The following is a 21,393-nucleotide window of genomic DNA, read 5'->3' as shown; positions in this document are numbered from 1 at the left end:
TAAAGCATTACTATTTATTTCGTATAGGAGAGGTTTACAGGTAAGCCAATATGCTAAAAATAGAACCACTGATAAAAACTGACCACAGCAACCGTTGCTGGTCGGACAAACTTTCTGTACTACCTTCTGATTTTCTATAGAAAGTGATATAGTTGGTAGTAGTTAAGCACTGGTAATCATATAAATTATAGTCATTATTTTGAAGTGGCTGTTTTTTAATGTGAGATAAGCATTTTGTTTTACTGCACAGATGGCAATAATTTTATCATATATCATCATATCAGGTTTAACTTTGTTTTAAGATAATAACATACGTGTGTGCTCAATAGAATTTTTTTAAATGTTTATGTAATATATGAAATCGAGAGTTAAATAAAAAATAAATAATTAAAATAATTTATCAATTTGAAAAAAAATCGATAGATTTATAGAAGCATGGGTATCGATATGCCATCTACTTCTTCTAAAAAAGTTCTGGTAGGACTAGTTATTGTTGTTATGGACTATGCAAGAGTGACTCAATGTAATAATGATTACATAATAATAATAATAATAATAACAATAATAATAATAATATTAATAGATTTAACAAAGACCTATAGATTACAATCTATAGGTCTTTGGATTTAATATTAAAAATAAACACTTTATTTCGAAGGTTACATTTTAAAGACAGTGATTGCATCATTAAAGCACATTTTAAGAACTGACCAAATTTCTCTGAAACAACAGGAATTATTCACATACACTGTATAAAGATCATCAATGATATAATCTTTAAACTGCATCTGAATATTGACTAGCAGGTCAATTCCCTTGAGATTGTATATGATGTATAATAAACACATTTACCCATATACATATGCAGAATATTTGTTTAATCAATTAACATATTTCATAACATTTAGTAGCTAATGATATCATATAGATCTAGATCTAACAATCAGTTAGGCTATTTACTGATGATACAACATGATAATATATACATAATTAGCTGTCCATCTCCAGTTGATTTTAAACCTCAGCATTGTATAGCCATCTCTATAATTCTATGATTGAATGCTCAGTTACATCATTTGAGAGAAATTAAACCCCAGGTAGATCAGTTTCTATACATTTTCCAATATAAACCTTATTGCAAACAGGCAATGTTTGTCCTACTTCCAGGCAAGTGTGTATCACGTGGTACACATCCCAGATAGCAGTGACGTACCTGAAGATCTCTCCTATATAATACTATCTGTAAGTGCATATATCCACTCAGATGTGTTCAATATGTTTAGGAATATACTCCATACCAAACCATACAACCCATGCGAAACACATTAACTTCTTACAGGACATGGGGCCGAAGATAGTACATATGTTCTGGTTTTGATGGTCAGTACGGACACGAACGACAAAGTCTGCTGATCCACGAGCTAAAATCAAATGTTTTTAAACCGGAAACTAACTTCTCATATTTACTTTTTTAGTAAACACTACGCCTTTGTGATTGCGGTGAACCAGTTAGCGGACATGATCGAAGGCGGAAGGAAATAGTAGACGAAGAAATGCCCTATGTCTAAAAATAGAACTACTGATAAATATAACAATGGGACTCCATGCTCGCACTAGGTATGTAATGTTAAATTTTCGGTGAACGATAATGAAAGCAAAATTCCGTGGAACGATGATTAAAGTACAGCTTGCACTTTGTATGAGCTATATGTTAAATACTCATTTTGTGTATGACATTATTGCAACTAAGTAGCAAAATATAGTTTAAACTACGTTCTTGCCAAACACAACGCCAATTGATACTACTATACTAAGAAGGTCACCTAATTTGTATTCATATAAATATTTTGTCTAAAAGCTGATGGTAAATAAATATATATTATAAAACACAATGGTTGATATAAACAACATAATGGGGTGACACAAAGCGCCACATTTTTATTAGCAGTTAAATGTGTAAAAAGCTTCAAATACAGCATTATACAAAATTGTATTGTTACATAAAGTAAAGATAAGTCGCAAATAATCGTTTAAAAACGCCATTACATATTTTTAGTAGGCAACACAAATTTATTGATGAGTAGTTTAATTTAAATGTTGAGGTTTCAGTGTTGATGCAGATGTGACCTGCACTAAATAAAGAACAAACAACATAAACATATGTATACGTTTATAAAATAGTTTCTTCTGTGTTTGCTTTTCTGTTGAGTACTCTTTTCGCAAATCTATGGGGTTACACAGAATGGGATTGTGTTATATTTTATGAACTTTGTTAATAATTGTCATTCTTTGACATACGCATGATTTTGTCAAGTTGCTGTTTGATATAGCATAATTCAGAGATAAGAGTTAAAAAGGGAAATAACTTACCAATATATATTTTACTTAGCAGGCATAACTATCTAAAACCTTTTGTATTGGTGTCATATTAGGGAACTATTAAAGATGTCTTCAAACTGACAACTAGAAAGTGGTTTATAAATCGACTATACTGGGTAGGTTAAACATCCCATTGTTTTCAAACAGAAATATAATCTCATACATATACGCGTAAACTGTCCGCCTATTATTTAGCATCGGCACGTTTCCCCATATTACATCAATATCGGAATTTGCACATATGCTTTTTAAAGGAACTTTTATGCACACAATTACCAAGTGCAATGTGTGCATGGTCGCCTGCATAGCGCTTAAAGGACTTCAAACTTATTCCGTTCGCACTGAGTGACAACGTGACACGTATGTATTATCAATAGAGCAAACCGATTATACAAGGTTATTTTAAATGACAATCAGACTTATCTTGTTAATATCGTTCTGAAAAGTGAAACTATTATTTAAAGTTATAGAGTGTTTCATTTATGTAATCAATACAACATTTTGTAAACATTAATAACCCCATTGGTTTTTCCTTTTACAAATAAAATGGTTTATATCAAATGTATGTTATTGATATTATTCACACCTTGAACCTTCATAACATTGAGCGGTTCAAGATTGGGTAAGTGCTATCGGATTATCACTCCACACAAGCAGTCAATGTAAACATGTATGCCTTAAATTAGATATGCCATAAGTGTGAAGAAATCTGTATATGATGTTGCCATTCAAAAAAGCTCCGATTAAAATATTCTGCTGGAATGAAGAAATTAAATCTGCGACTTTATGGCAACACAACTAAATATTGTGTTGAAGCAGCTATTAGTAGTAAATACAATTATTTGAGAAACCTATCAACCTTTTGCGTTTAGCAACATTAAAAGGTTCTTTGATTTCGAAAACCCAATAAACAACATACTACTAGAGATACATATGGATTTCAAAAATACAGTTTTTATTATTAATACCGTTTGCCAATCATATTTATTCGAAACATCACCAGAAAATGATATGATATTTAATATGAATCAAGCATGGTCATGTTGTTGTTGTTATTGATGTCGCGGCGGTATTCGACATGTTTTTATGCCGTGTCAAAAAAAGCAAGAAACAAGGAAGCCAATTTGCATTGGGCTTCATCAATATTTTCATTGTGCACATATTTAATTTGAAATACTACACGAAACAATGCCTTAGAAATATCATAAGATGTGTTTGTGTCCGCCATATATATATGACCTTTGACCTTGAAGGATGACCTTGACCTAGACCTGTTTAATCACTCAAAATGTGCAGCTTCATGAGATACACATGCATGTCAAATATCAAGTTGCTATCGTCAATATTGCAAAAGTTATGGCCAATGCTAAAGTTTTACGCAAACAAACCAACACACACACAAACAGGGCAAAAACAATTTGTCCCCCAGTATAGACTGGGGGACATAAAAAAATTACCTCTTTTTGTTCAATATAATAATCTATAAAGTTATATGACATGATAAAACGTTTTTACCCTTTAAACAGTATGATTTGTATTGTTATATTTACTTTAAGATGAATGTTTTCAAGAAGATGCAAATAAAACAAAGTGGCTTGTGGGCCAAAGTGTGACCACTGTTAGAGACATGTAGGTATCCAAAATGAAAAGCAATACTGCTTCTTGCCCAAACTAAGCGTGCTTACCAAGGTAGGCTTATTTTTTTGGACACAAAGTTGTAAAGTTATTCAGCCCAAGGTATTTCAGGAAATAAACTATTTGAAATACACATACATTGGAATCAAGTCATGAAATATATACAAATTGCATGTCTCAAGAGATAAAATAAATGATTGTTATTGGAACTGATAATGTCAAATATGTGTCATAAACGTACCAAGTGATAAGACAATACTATCATAACATACATGTGGAGTGGGAGGTATTATTAAATATTAAATTGAATAACATTATTTACCAACAGCAAAACACTTGCTTGTCAGAGAGAGTGTGCATATTACACAGATAGCATCAAAACGGCTTTTGAGAGAAAGTATGCATTGGTTCATTGAAGCTACTGAAAGCGTCACTTACAAAATAAATTATCAAATGAGGGCGATCGCATAAGCCGACCTTTGTTTGTTCTTGAAACCAGGTACGCACGTAGTTCCACACAGTTATAAGTACACATTTATGTATAAACGAGGCACTTATCATCCGGTGTTAAGTACACTTAATAATATAGTGTGCTTGTATCGCCAACTTTTGAAAAAAATATACAAATGCACTTAATTTTAAAACAGTGTAATGCAAGTATTTTTAAGAGACGCGATTAACAGGAGCTCCGTATAATGGATAGACTACACGATCTACAATTCGTAAGGAAACAAGTGAGGTATACCTAAGAGTATTACACTGACACTTTTCAACGTTCTTATATTGAGTCATACATGTGACGTCTAGAGTGGTTACAATGTTGAGCTTAGATTTATATGGTGACCCTTTTTCCAACCACGTGATCCCTTTTCGAACTCTGCTCAGATATTGTAGAGAAATACATTCAAATAAACTTTCATCACGATTCAGGCAGAAATATATTTACTAGTGTGTTAACAAGGTTTGTTCTTAGAATCGACTCCGCGACATAGTTTTTGATGAACATGACAGAAACTTGACCGATAATGACAAGACAAATATTCTGACCATGCACGGTTTTTCTCTTAGATTTGACTTGGTTACCAAGTTTTTAAATGCACGTGATCCAGATTCAAACTCGGCCAAGCATTGACGAGATAAACATACTGACTTAATTTGATAAAGAAAAAACGAAAAATGTAGTCTCAAGAGTGGTACGAGATAAAACCTTAAGCTGGACGACAAACGATACAAGACGCACAATGCCGGAAATAGACTAACACAATAGCTCACAATAAAATCTTTACGCACAGGTGAGTTTATAAATGAGAGCTATTAAGAGCGGTATATCTAAAATGTAGATCCAACGCAAATACAACATGCCTTTATTTACCTATAATGTACGATTTCAACTATTAAAACGATTATTGATACAATTATTTATTATTATATATCTGCTCATAAATTAAAATTATACATAGTGCTTGAAAAATCCACAACACAGCAATAATTCCTCACTGGATCGGAGCTATGTAATCGAAAGGTTTTGAATGACTGCTGCAATTTGGAGATTCAAAAAGATGGAAACTCCGCTAGGATTTACACACTCTGTGTGTGTCTGCTTGTATTGCCCATATACAAGTATGCTACATTCTCCTTTATATAAAGACATAAGGTAATTATCCCGGTTTGAAAGCGCTTAAACACATAATTATTGCTATCTTAAAACATATAGTTTTATTTGTTGTACCTTCTTGTTACGGAATACACCTATTGATATAATAGCGAAAACTCCTTTGGGAATTCCAATTACAGAACAGCTTGTTTTGTTTATGGCTAGTTTCTGTTTTGATTGACATTGAAATGATATGTTTAAGCTTTTATGACAATTTATTAATGTCAACGTTAGTATTTTATTTACAACGTTATTTATTTTAGTAAAATTAAACAACTTTTAATAACTTTTAATACAAAATAACGATGACATCATTTATGTTATTTTAACAAGCAGAAATTTCCAAAGGATTTTTGGTGTTATTAAGTATATAGTACTTTGCTTGTCTTTTTGAGTCGAAGCCATACGATGAAGTTTACAGTGTTAACATTAGCATGCTATTTTCAGTTGACATTTTCTTCTCCGGCTGCTATCCGATGTGGAACGACATGGTGTGAAAATGTTGGGTACGAATCCTGTATTCGTCCACCGGAAATTCGTTCAAAGCAGGACTCGGACTGCTACTCGTGTGACAAGCTGGCGTTGGTCTGTGACCCCGTAAACAGCAGGCTGGGCTGCGTCTTGTATTGCATAGGTACAAATTCTTGTTATTGATTAAAATTATCTTCATCGTTGAAATAGTTTACATAATTGTAGCCGTTTATAATAACTTGAATACGAAATCACCAAGATAATAAGCCAAGATTCAAAAGAACACTGTTAAATGCCTTGGAATTCATAGCAAGTGCAAATATTTAGAAATTGTTGGTTATAGTGTTCTTCGAAGGTTTGTATTCTCTTACAGACAAGGCTAAAGAGAATGAAAAGCAAATATGGATCCAGTCGCAGGTAGCTATGAACCTGACATGGCAGAATCTCGTAAAAGGAAAAGACAACAATATAACGCTTTTTTATAACAGTAAGTTTATCATTATTATTTATGGCATAGTTAGGATATTATGAGACGACGTTAACGAAACTCAAATAACGTGCTTTAAAAATTTAAACAAAACAACGTAAATGGTATTTAAAACTTTTAAATTACCAATATCGACATGTGTCCTTCTTTCTATGATAGTTATTTAACTCTTATTCAGATATATTTACTTTACCAAACCGCTATACGCAGTTGTGGATGCATGACTTCGCGTAAGCTATTAATGCGGTGGGTTTTGTATACAATTTATATACCAACTCAACTGTCTTAGTTGGATAAAATCTGTGTGACTTCACATCCCCTTCCGCCCGAATACACACTATTTGTATGAAATACTATGTAAACAATTTTACGACACGCGTATCAAGAGTCTTATACACACGTTTACATTGAATTTCAAGTGGTAAAATATATCGTGGATTGTCCTGTAAACTGTAATTAAAATCTATAATTTACTAAAGTCAAAATGCAAAAAAAGCTAAATTATTTAAACAAATCTCAAGCATGGAACGTAATTATTGTTACAGGTGCAGTAGATTATGCAAGAAGAGTGAAAGATGCAGACAGAAAAATGCAACTATACTTGGTGCTCTTTCTAACAACGCTTGTTGCCCTTTGTTTGATTGTTCCGGTAGTAGTGCTGTGGGTTCGCTGGAAATATTGCAGGTACCAGTAAGTAATTTGTTTTTTTTGAACTCAGTGGTAATCAATTCCCTTTAAATGTATCTGACGTGTATGCAAAAACGACATTAAGTCACGGGATTTATGATAACATTTAAAGATATTAGACATCAAATATTTTGTCAAAATGCAAAATATTCATTCGGAAAACATGGATATCACAGTTGACATTTAATTGATATAGAAGCGATAAGTTGAGTTCCGAATTGATTTCTATTGAACGACTATCATCATTACATTAAAAAATTCATATATTCACTTAAATAAAATTATTTGTACAATCAGCAGTTTAATCACTTCGTATTTCTTTCTTTCTGATACCTTACCACTTAAACAAAATATAAAATGAGTGAGCTAATATTTTTCAGACAAGTTGGAACAATTAACGAAGAAGATCCTGGCGAGCATTCGACGACCACAGGACCATATTCAGAAACACAGTCAGAACTCGCCCAATCCGTGGATGAGTCAATTGTCAGGCGTAGTGAGTCAGTGATCGAAGTAACCGATAACGTCTCCCGTGAGACCAGCGGGGGTAGAGATACAGGTTCACAGAACGACCCAGCAATTCAATCAGACGTAGAAGATTTTCGCGACGGTCGTCTGAATAACATTTCTCCACAACAGAATGACATGCCATCTTTGTATACGGGCTCCCGTACACCATTTAAGGTCAATAGTGAAATTATTTAAGGAAAATGAACAATTAAAGCATAAATGATAAACATTCGATTTGATTGCCATGGATCACTTTAACGCGGTTTATTATGACCAGGATATTTGATACGCACAACTGACTGTGCGGTTTTAACGAAATTGTTTGCGACCTATTGCGTCTTCAAGGTTACGAGTTTAAACTGTACATATTTTTAGAGACTGTAAACTTAAAATGTATATGTTAATTTGACAACAAGTTAACATTATAAACGTATAAAGCGTATTGAATTCCAATAAAATATTCGGTTGAAATGTCAATGACACAGGTTTCTGCGTCGATTAATCGGAGAGGCCAGAAAAAGGGTCAGTTGTATTTTGGAACAGAATATTTTGGAAAGGTGTAATTCAGTCATTCAGACACACGTTTGATGTGATGAAAGCCTCGACTTTACACACTGATCTTTGTGTTCCACTAGTGGAAAAGGTACGAGCAAAACACCTGCCGTTGATATCAATGTCTTTGTAAATGACCTTAATGTAGTTGTGTGTTAGGAGTTTGATATGAGGAGCAGTTAACGATCTATTGAAAACAATAATTATGTTAAGAACTATTCAAATGAGTTGTAATTTGATTATTAAACGCATATTTTTACTGCTTCCATTTTTTTTGACGAAGTGCTTATGTATATGAATATATTATAAATGATTGCACATAACGTTAAGAAAGGTGTTTTGCAGCGTCTCATATAATAAAAAAATATGACATAATTTTATCCGATTTTCTTTGGTGAGCAGCTTTAAATATGAATATAATTATATTTCGTCATGAAATGCAGAATGATATGTTGGTACTATTAGCCATTGTCAACATACCCATGAAGATCTACGTGTACTCAGAAGTGAGTTTATTTAACAAAGTACGTGATTCATTACAACCATGAATAAGCAGTCCAAATCATATCATTTTTAACTAGATAGTTAAGACGATCATATAAACCTGGTAGCACGAACAAGGCTATTCAAATGACAGATTAAACTGTTTTGGGAAAACATAGTCACATGCCTTTAAACTAGATCAATGTTGTAAGAAGTATAAATTTAGACAACTCTAAATATTTCGGTCACTATTAATAAATGCCCTTATTTCTATATAAACACCATCACATCTATAACAATATGGTAAGGTTCATGTATTGTAAAATTCAAATAACGATTTGATAATAATACTGTTAACTTAGGTATTCCGTTCTTTTTAATCAGGTTTACGGGTATTTTACGATGTTGTAATGGGAAGGTTGCAAATATAACTCAAATAGTTTAAATGTTTGTTAACAAATGGCTAGAGCATAAATAATCATGTAGGAAACCACGGTGATAATGTTCTAACAACAAGAACGACAGAAAAAAGATGAAAAAAGTACTGTATGTTTATATAAAAGCAAGCATATGTTTATCTGTAATATTTTGTACAATTCTAAATCAATGTGTATTACTATATGCTTATCAAATAAATCTAAGCAGGGTCTATATCGGCCCAAATGTGGGGCTATGTATTTGTTTTAAAATATTTTACATGTCAATCAAGTAAATTACCTGTGAGCAAAATTATTTCATACTTAATGTAATAAAACAAATTTAGATGACGCATCCAAATAAGTTTGCAACAAATAATACTGATAACTACAACACAAAGGTTATATAAGCTGCATTTTCAACACACGTATGGAAAGAAGGGGCGGATTCAATCCAATAACGTACGAATCATCGGATGAGGCTATATCTTCGAAGAAGGTCCCAGCATTTAACAAGTATGTCATTTATCGACGAGTACAAGCCGACAACGTCGTGATTCGCGCAGAACTATGACTTTATTTGGAAAAATTGTAAGACAAAAAAGTTGTATGGTCCTGAAAATGTATGAATTAATTTGCAAATGTGCTTAAGTAGAAAATAGAAAAAGAACGAGAGTGTACATTGGTTTACTTTCTCATGAGAATGCAGCGTGTCGGAAAAAAGGCAATATCTATTTAGGTAATTGATATTGACAAAGCTGTACGGTCATGAACATGTATGAACTTATTTGCATTAATAATTAGTTCCGTGGGGAAAAACACTATTTCACATAGGTGTGCTATCATATAAGAATATTTCGTTCAAATACAGAGTAAAGGCGTTTTAATTACAAAATGTATACTATTTGTAAAAATGTACTAAACACTTGAAACTTTATCAACTTTCAGTTGTAGATGCATTTATGTTATAAATAAGAACCGTTCTTGCCTTAACTACACTAAAAAGGAAGCTTCGGTTGCACATACGTCTTTCTAAAGCTTAAAAAGCAATACATACTGATCATGAAATTCATAAAATTTTGTTTAAGACATGAATACAAAAGTATACAATAATACAATCTGATTGATCTGTATGATAATAATTTGTTATTGTTCTGAATTGTCAATCACTACGTAATGCTGAGGAATACACATCATTGTTTTCAGCAGTCTTTGGAAAATGGTCAGGTAGACCTATTGGAAAAAGTAAAGGAGAAACGTCAGAGGTGAAGATTGCTTTTGGGTCACACTAGGACCTATGAAACATTTTGCACGGTTTTCTAACCTTAGTGACATCCAAAACGCACGTCTTTATATTCGTTTTAGAAAATCGTAAGTGTCTACATTTTATCACAATATCACAGCCGCTGTTGTTTAACACTATAGCGAAACCAGTGTGTTTTTTAAAAACAAGAACAAGCATTAATTGCGATTAAATCTATACGTGAACAAAGGGGTTCGGGTGTACACTGATCGTTGTGTCCTTGGTCGGTATGACAGACTGTTGTCAAAAGCGGTACAAGTTGACAACGTCCCTTGAACATCAAATGACCATCATTAACTTTATGTCTGCGCATTCAATACAAATATGATGTCACTAGATCAAACACGTTGCACACAATAGTGAGGTCTGATATGATTATCATTCCATCCGGTAAGTAATAAACTGCTAGTGTCAATCAAGTTTATTAATGCGTTAAATTTTTTGTTAAACATGCATTTATTGTTGCACAACTCGTCTTCTTTGCAAAAGTATTTCCTAGCTATTTGCGGAGGTCATTCTGTCCAGTTATCATCTATTTATTCAGACAGACTAGTATTGACGTAATCGAATGTTTTGCAATAAAACTATTAATTTTAGGCATGAGTTACTCTTTGCAAACTGCTGGTTATGCTTAACCCCGGCTTAATACATAGTTGTTTAGTGCGTAATTGACCCCAGTAAAAATGCAATATTGCATCAGGCAAACATAAACTTGCTTAAGGTATTCCACCGTAACTTAGTATTATTTATAAACATGTTTGTATTGGCTTTCATATACAGGTACGTCGAGTCAGCTTTAAGCGTACGATATTCATTTCGCGGTAGGCTTTCAATCAGGTAACATGCGGTACAAATCTTAAACGCATAAGACTAATGATATTACTGCGTAAGACAGTGGTATTTTCAACACATGAAAATATGTGTTTTATTTGTATTATAAACTTACGGATTTAAAACATTTAATGCAAATAATTCATACGCTTTTTGACGGATGGATTTGTATAATTCGTAAGATACTTACACCACGTTTTTTTTTTATAAATATTTTAGAAAAGTAAATCTTCGAGATGGTGCCTGAGACGGTTGTAATCTTGCTTACGCTACCAACGATCGCCTTTATCCTGGTTGTAGGATTAGTATTACTGTACAAGAAATGTAAAAGGTCAACATAGAGCAGCGCTGCGCCGCATCAGCCGAGTGGGTATGTTTTCATTTATATCTATGCTTTCTGAATTGTGCATGAACATAGCATTTGTATTATGTTTTCAAAATAATCCTGTAACAAAGAGTCTGGAAGATCACGTTTCAATTGTATTCAAATTGAAATGGGCTATACGGAAGTTTATCGTAATTGTTACGGTTAACCGATAAGTATTTAAGTTAAACTATTAAACCGGACAGAAACAGACCAAGCAAGAGCTGAGCTTTAAACACAGCTGTTTTTATATAAATTATGCGGTGATTGTTTTAAACGCGTCGTACTTATCTAACCTACATTCTACTTCTACGTCATTAGGTTTAAAGTAGAGAACATGCAATACAAGTTATACTTTTAAGACAGTGGTTTATAAAATAAAGTTACTCATAAAGAAGGCGAAGGAATATACACAACATATTCCTTTCCTAAACCAACAATATGAACAATTTCTTGACTTGAGCTACGGATTGAACCAACTGAAAGTATAACAATATCTATATATTATTGTTTTTAAAATGCGATTTATTTCAATTACATTTTTAATTTGTTTCACTAGCAATACACAATAAAATGACCTTTATTGTTCAGTCTTAAGGTTATGCGAGTCTATATTGTACGAAAGCCTAGGATGATGTCAACAGTATTTATGTTAACATTTTTTTTGTTCACCTTGCATTTTCTGCTTCCAGTGCTATTCGATGTGGAATGACTTGGTGTAAAAAAAAATTGTTATTCGTTCACTGAGATTTTGCCGAGAACAGGACTCGGACAGCTATTTGAGTGACAAACTGGCATTTGTAGGTGACCCGTGTAACCACGAGAACAACAGACAGTAGCATAAATAACCATTCGTTCAACGTTGAAATCCTGTATCTACTATAAGCCGTTTTAAAAATGCAAATACAAAATCATTATGGTCAATTGGTCAAGAGTAAACAAAAAAAACGGCTAAATACCATGGTATTTGAAGCAAGTACAAAATTAATATTGAGAAGTTGCTGGTAATATTGTACTATCCAGTTGTGTGCTTTGTTACAGACAAGAGTAAAGTAAAGGAAAAACAAATATATAGCCACTCGCAGGAATATCTTAACCTGACATTGCAGAGTATTGTCATAGAAAACAACAACAATGTAACGCTGCTACAGAACAGTCAGTTCATTGTCACGTATGGAAATGGATATATAGATACGACGTTAAAGAAACTCAATAACTTGCTTAAAAACAGTTAAGCGATACTCATTACCGTTGGATCCGTCTGCCATTGACAATTATACAACGTTTATTTATACATAGCAAGACTGTTATTTGCGATTGTGGAAGTTGAACTCGCGAAAAATCTAAAGCACAATGCCTTTTTTTAAATTTAAAGTGCTTGATTTGCACATCTCTTCCATCAGAATATCCGCAATTTTTATGATATACTATGTGAGCACCATACGGGTCTTAATAAGGCGCGAAATATGTATTGATATGGTACGTAATGCCTCATGTACCCTTTAAACTAAATTGATGTTGTGTTAGTGGAATAAAAAGTGCAGAAAGGCAAAAAAAAAATTCACGAATAAAAAACAAGTGGCGTGCGTAATGACTGTTACAGATGCAGAAGATAAATAAAGGAAACCGAAAGTTGTGGCCAGAAAAATACAACTTTACTTGGTGCTCTTCATAACAACGTTTATTGCGCTATGTCTGAATTAATTCTATTAAATAAAAAGAAACTGTACATAAATATCCTGACTCGTCCGAATGAACATATGCAATTAAATGAACGTATTTGTTCAAAAGCCTTGGCTTGTTAAGTCAATGGCTATTTAGTTCTGGTAGCTTAACATATTACCAAACATGAAACTGAGTGCCCTAATATATGTTTAGACGGGGGGGGGGGAAATAAAAGAAGTAGAACATGACGAACATTCGATCAATTGCGGACAATATTTGAACCCGTGCAACGCGTGGTTGAATCAATTGTAAGGCCTGGTGAATACGTGGAATTAGTGGAAGTAAGCATCCAAGTCGTCCGTGAGGCAACTGGTAACGGCAAATCAGAATAACACATTCCTACAGCAATTCATTAAGAGCTAGAAGGATACCTCGGCGGTCGACTCGACAACTTTTCCCCACAACAAAATGACAGCCAAGTATTAGATAATGTGTACCTCCTCATAAACATAAACGGTGTGAACCGCTGCCATACAATTATTGTGCTCGCCCTAAATGTCGAATCAATTTCATATTTAAGATATGTATGGCCTCTTTTAAAAAACTCATCACACGTTGAAATGGTTGATATGTCGACCTTTCAGTCCGGTATACTGTTTCGATGTTAATTATATTTGGAGTAGATACTCATCTTATGTCGATATTCGGATATGTTGATCTTCGACTCTCGACTTTGAATTATCCATTCCAACATGATAAATCAACACCAATATAAGTAATGTCAATTATTTTGATTAAAAATTTTCAAAGACATACTTCATTGAGACAATACACGAATTTCATATATTTACAAACTAATAAAAATTTGAACATATTGTTTGCAAAAGAGACTTTTTTTCTGTTTTTTTTTTAGCTCTTAAGCATACAATTGCTTTTTAGCCAAATGCATTATAAAATTATACATAATACACATCATACACAAGTGTAACGACATGGATGATAATTATTGTGAAATTAGGTAATAATTATAAAAATTATGTAATGGAGGAAGTTAACAAATATTTTACTGATTCGTAACATAGGATGTGTTCTGCTAACATCGATAATGAAAGTTATTAATAAAATAATGAGACAAAGAGTACATTGTTCTACATAATTAGTTTCATTTTAACATTCATATTGATTATTACTCATCAAATCATGAGAAAAAAATAGTATACATAGATAAATTAATTTGTTTCTTAATTGTTCCGTAAACAATTCGCATTATAAAATATATTTTGAAAGATTAATGATTTCTTTTTTATTTTGTGTTTTCATTAATTAATCAAACTTATTTAATGTTGACCATCTTTGATAATATGCCTTTAAATAAGTTTTTCTAATATCTTTGTATATTGGACATATTAATAAGAAATGGTATTCACTTTCTACGACATTAAGATTACAAAATTTACATTTCCTGTTATCCCGAGTAATATTGTGTTATCGACCTCGTTCTATTTCTAATCTATGTGATGATAGGCGTAATTTTTTTGTTGTGATGATATCCAGATATTGTTCTGTATAAAACGTGTCCTTGATGCGGCAATATGTATTTAGTCTTGAAAAATTATTGATCCCACTGGTATAACCAACAACACCACCTGATGATTGTGACTGTAATTATAACCTCCAAAATGATATCACCATATGCTTGTTGATGTGTGACTTATGACATTTTGATTGTTTATCTATGTATGCAATAGTTCTTTTCACAAGGGATGTGATGGATACAATGGGTTAATGCAACATGCAAACTGTCTTATCTACGGGAGCATGGTATTCTCATTGTGGCCGTATTATAATTAACAACAACTTAGACCCTGACCAATCCCCAGTAACAAACAAGTCTCATACAGCATGCACGTTTTGCACGTGGACGTAATTACCTTGCTGATTTTTATTATTAATAAGTGGTTTGTTCTATATCCAATTAAAACCATATATTTACCAGTTTATCTTAAGAAACAAAGTCTATTTGCAGAAGCATATTGAATCAAAATGATATATTCGAACACTCATTCGGAAATTCTTCATAAAGGTTTTAACTTAAAGCTCTTAACTGAGAAACAACGTGTACCAAGAACAGTGCTTTTTGCACACTATAAGTTATCTTTATATCTATAAGTTTTTTAATTCATCCGAAAGATTTTGATCAGAAAAAGGATTGTGTTTTATTCATAACCCTAACGAATTAATATTAATAATTTTATATGAAGACATATTGTTGTAAGCCCGACCATTTGAAGTGAAATTCGGATTCACTACAATAGCTTTCATTGCAATAGTAGTTGTGTTATTTTCTCTTATGGATTATGCAAACAAATTGTGAAATGTGAAATTTGAGAAATATGGGACTGACTTATTGACTAAATAATGTTGCTGGTGGTGATGCTTTTTTTCTCGTAGCTAGTGTAAAATAATTACTCGTGAGACCATGATGTTGAATGAACAATGATGCTAGTGGCGGTTGTGTGTTTTATATGTATATCATGGTTATGTTAGAATAATTGCCCATGAGAAGTACTACACCAACTTAAACTAAACGTGATATTGGTGATGTGTAAAAACAACAAATTGACATAATAATTACTGGTGGTGGGGTTTTCTTGTTTTTGTTTTGCTCATGACTAGTTTAAAATTGCCTGTGACATGTGTGGGACAAATATATTTACAAAAAAAAAGAATGCTGGTTCTGGTGATTTCTTATTATTTACATAGCTGGGGTAAAACAATTGTCACGTGAGAAGTAAAATATAGCAAACAATAAAACTCCAGAAAGTCTAACAGGAGAAAAAATATTGTTCTCTCCACAATTTGTTGTACATCTCACGAATTTTAAACATTATTTTTTAAATTTAAACTGTGAACAACGCCTTGGAATGGTCAATAGAAAGTATTTTGGGTTTAAAACGGTTTGTGGGCGTTCCGTGCCTCACAGTAATGATCACAAACCAAACGCATGACTAAACTAATGTTAGTCAAATATACATATGCAGAGAGGAAATAAGAAGAATTACTTACGAATGCAAAAATACGCTGTGTGAATCGAAGAGTGCATTCACAATGTTAGTGTGCACGGTCTTTAAGTAACATAATGTACTCAAAATCACCGAAAATTTCGCAAACTGTTTCGTAAAATAAAGTTAACCCATACACATATCAATGTTCCTTATAGCAATAGCCAAATTTTCATTCAATTTTTTTTTCACAATATTGTACGAAACATTCATTGATTTTGATAGTTTATGGGATTTTAAGTAATATAAATTTTTTGAAACGACAAGAGGGTAGGTTTGTAAGTTATTAGCATTACAAACACAAATGATCCATCTACAACAAATATAAAAGTATCAAAGGAGCTATGTATCTATATAAATGTTTTCAACAAACTAGGTGATCGAGTGATTATACATATGTTTTATACGCTTAACACAATAACTGTACGACTTACGGCTCACAGCGTCTGAAGACTGAAACATGAACAATTGCGGCTATGATCGAGGATGAGTGTTTATTATTTTCATTCATATACATTTCAATTTATGTTCAAGTGAAAATAAACCACTATAAAAGCTCGCAATTCATAAAAAAAAACGACTATGTCTACATATTTATATGATCTAATATCGGGCAACATTCTTAATTGATGTAAATTAGATGAAAACTTCCTACCTTTGGAAATAATTCCGACAACAACGTATCCAATATTGCTTAACAAATAACATCAAATCGAAAGTAGTTTCGTTTTTCAATAACATGACACGGTGTCCAACTAGGTCATGGTAATGTTTTGCATTAAGAAAACAATTGTTACTCAATGAGTGAATGATCCACATCAAACACGGACTTTGCGCGGTATATACGTTTTAAAGTGTATGAGTGACGCTATTCTTATGTACGCGCATGTATTCCATCACATTAACGATATAAAGATGTATCGAAGGGTCTTTATCCTACAATATTTCTGTAAACAAAATATTCGAGAGCAAAATAATAAACATCTGGTCTCTTTATAAACTGTATTGATTCATTTATTTGCATCAAGATTACTCGTTTAAATAAAAAAGGAAGCTACTTGCCTTAATATTATGAATAATCTAGAAAGCGTACCGTCCTGTTCTATTCAGGTGTAGCTTTAATAACGTCAATAGATGTTTTAGAACAACAGCGATTTACTTAAATAAACATGTTATCAGATTCACGAAATAACAGTTTCGAACTGTTTGTCACAAATAAACAACACAAAATAAACACAGCCATAGCATTTATGACGTTTACTCACACGGAAACAATTACTAATTCACCATTCAACATTTTTACACTTATAATGCATTACTAACCCATAGTTTATATGTTTATTTATTAATGTATGCATATTTTAATTCGCTATTATACATCCATTACTCAGAATATATGATTATTCACTATTATAACACGCATTACGTGTATGTGTGTTCAGTGTATGACTATGATCTATTTAATAAGTTAACTAAATAAGTTGATATGCAAAAAGTTTAAACTATCCAAACGTCCAATCACCACTTTTAAATCAATTTCGACAAAATTAATTATAAAATAAATGCACTTGCCCGTTAGGCTTATTTCGGCGCTATTAACATGTGTCTTATGATAAATAACGGGCCGTGCAACAAGTCAATAAAGGTAACTGTTGTGCGTTGTTTTTATTCTTTAACTGTAAAATTGCTTGTATTGTTTTCTAATTGTAGTCATCTTGTGCTGGTCAAGGGCTCTAAATTGGCAGATTTGGAAATTATAAAATTAAGTTCCTTAAACTCTAAAACAATATGCGATAAAGCGTACCGTCCTGTTCTATTCAGGTGTAGCTTTTATAACGTCAATAGATGTTTCAGAACAAGAGCGATTTAACATGTTATCAGATTGACGAAATAACAGTTTCGAACTGTTTGTCACAAATAAACAACACAATATAAACACAGCCATAACATTTATGACGTTTACTTACACGGAAACAATTACTAATTCACCATTCAACATATATAAACTTATAATGCGTTACACACCCATAGTTTATATGTTTATTTATTAATGTGTGCATCTTTTAATTATTCGTTATTATACATCCATTTCTCAGAACATATGGTTATAAATATTTATCATAAGCATACGAAGGAATGCCTTATTCTATTGTGCTGATCATGGCCATTAAAAGACAGAATCGGGTAAGCTTATAACAATTCACATTTGCACTGTTACTGCCGTAGCCTTTTTATGATCAGGTTTTCTGTCATTGCTGCATTCAGTGGATAAATATATGTATCCCGGAAAAGCAACCTTTTGGAAAAACCCACTAAACTGCTGAAACAAATTAAGCTGACTCATATATAATAATTTCAAAATCACACACCGTATCAACCGTATTCATTTAAATGAAGCTATCCCTCCCTCCCTCCCTCTCTCCTGACATTTTGGATAATTTGGAATAGTTTTGACATTAAAAACAACATAGATATTTTATAAAAGACATAAAATGCTGTATTTAAGTTTCAATTTGAAAAATTTGGAAATTAAATTGTAAATAGCAATGCGCACGAGGAAAGAGACGATGGTAGGGGAAAATGCTCTGGTATTGACTCGTGTCGTGATTTTGCTAAAGCTTATTCTGGTAATAATAATTCTAGTTCTCAAGCTTTGTCTTTTGTCCAGCAGGTATCAAACAAACGTGTTTGTCAAATATGTTTTTTTCTTACTGTCTAAACAGGGTGCAGGATCACGTGACTTTGTTGGGTACACAATTGAATATATGGATGTAAACAAATCGGTATGTGGTGCTTTCTTGAAATAACTTTTGAAAACAATTTTTTTTAAGGATTTCAACTAGTGCATACAATAAAGTTTAGTTTGTATGCAGCTAATGGCAATGTGAACATTCATGTTCACGGTTCTACAGCATGCAACGTGAAATATTTACACGGATTTCAGACGTTTTCAATTATTTATTCTTAAATCTTAAGATATCGGAACAAACTGCAAGAAAAACTTTTTTTTTGCAAATGTATTTCAATATTTGCGGAAATAAAGTTCTTTACGGTGTGTTTATATTCTGCCTAGCCCGTGTGTTAATACCCCGTTGATCATGCACTGTTGATCATGTAAACGATCCTTTGAATATGCTGACAATATCCTGAGTAAAGGGTTCATTTAAAACGACAATGTAAGGGTGCATGTTTTTTACGAATGTTTTGTTACATATCGATGTGTCAACGGGGAAGTTTTATTCCGAATCATAATAACATAACTTTAAATATAAACTTATCATTCATCTTAAAAGAACAACATAACAGTACCTTGATCAAGATATACAATTTTGATCAATGATAACGTTTCCCATTTGTTGACTTTTAAAGGTACTTTGTTATTTAAAGAGGGCCTTGATCTAGATATAAACTTGCTGCAGTGATGACGAAGAGCATTGTTGTACACGTAACAGATACCATCAAGTGGGGGAGTTGGACGATTGTTTAGGTGATCTTAGCGGGACGGTGTTGTCCAATAACTGGTATCGAGTGTCAACAATTGAGTGCAATGACACTTCACAATCACATATCGGAGTTGACGCGACGGAAGTCCAAGTTGTTGTATTTAACTATGAGTGACTACTTGAAAGTAACCGAAAATTGATATAAAAGACCTGCATAAATTGGTAACTTATCAAATGTCAGAGAAGGGCTTTTGACCCATACCTTGTTTCTCAACAAAACTCATCGTCTCAACTTTTCATTTGATGTAACTTTTTAGAAATAATTACTAATTAACCACAAACAACGATTTTACTTTACATCTCATTATGAGGTAAATTCTGAAAGTAAAAAAATAAAATAGTATCGTACATTTTTTTGTTTAATGCTGCATTAATTTATTTGATTTTATGATTTGGGTTGGGTTTATATACCGAACAAAATTTTCATGTACGCTGATTGTTAAGTCGTCTTTGAAATGTAGCTTTTAATAACCTTATTACATATTCGAGGTAGTAAGCGATTTATATTGATAGCCGTAAAAGGACTTGTTCACAGATGGACAAAATCGTCCTTTTCCAACTTGTTTTTCCTATATAAAAGTAACAGAACAATCTAACATGACATCGCACATTGATAATCGACACCGATGTCAATTTGGCTTGCATAAACGTTTTTGTTTTCAAATAAATCTTATTATCAATCGACAACGGATTAAACTGAAATTGAATTCCGAGTGTTTGTAATAAAAAAACATTGCTGCTAGAATAATATTAAACAATTTAATATAAAATCTTATTCTTGAAATGTGTATTACACAACAACTATACCCGACCATCAACCTCATAGTTATATCACATGGAATAATAACATAATTTATTTAATGTATCAGAACGGAGACACCACTAAGCAATATTCATGCACGATATACGCTTATACATTTAGCGTGCATAGTTTTCATAAAAACGTTATGTTATCGAATATGATATGTTAAGACGATGTAATCATTATAAACCTTGACGTTATATTTATTGTAATCGCATTGAAATGGATTGTCTCCATTACATCTTGACATCTTTTTGGTGCTTTCAGTCTATTGGTGACAAGTAAAAATATTACCCGGTATTTTATCAGTCTCATTATCACTTTAATACAATAATTTATTATCTTGTTACACATGTTGATACGATCGACGGGACTGTGGGTCGTGTTATTTGTGGCAATTCGTCAACATAACGAACATAAAGACCACACCTAAATCAATTATGGAAACGCCTGTATTTTCTTTCTGCAATACGTTTCGTTTACCTGCGTTGTTTTTTGTTAAGGCATATTAATAGTTTATTTGCATTAAGAGTTAATATATGAAGCCGAATGTGAAATATTGCGAAATGAGGCTTTCGGACAACTGGAT

General features: G+C 32.5%; 1 protein-coding gene across 1 annotated transcript in view; it reads right to left on the bottom strand.

Annotated features, from left to right (window-relative positions):
* LOC127852515 (transcription cofactor vestigial-like protein 3) overlaps positions 1 to 21,393 on the bottom strand; it is a 157,058-nt gene that overhangs the window by 5,862 nt on the left and 129,803 nt on the right. The gene's annotated exons all lie outside the window — the stretch shown is intronic.

The sequence above is a fragment of the Dreissena polymorpha genome, chromosome 12, assembly GCF_020536995.1.
Source record: "Dreissena polymorpha isolate Duluth1 chromosome 12, UMN_Dpol_1.0, whole genome shotgun sequence".
Classification (NCBI taxonomy): Eukaryota; Metazoa; Mollusca; class Bivalvia; order Myida; family Dreissenidae; genus Dreissena; species Dreissena polymorpha.
The sequence above is the reverse complement of the archived record's forward strand: the minus strand, read 5'-3'. Positions and strand labels throughout refer to the sequence as shown.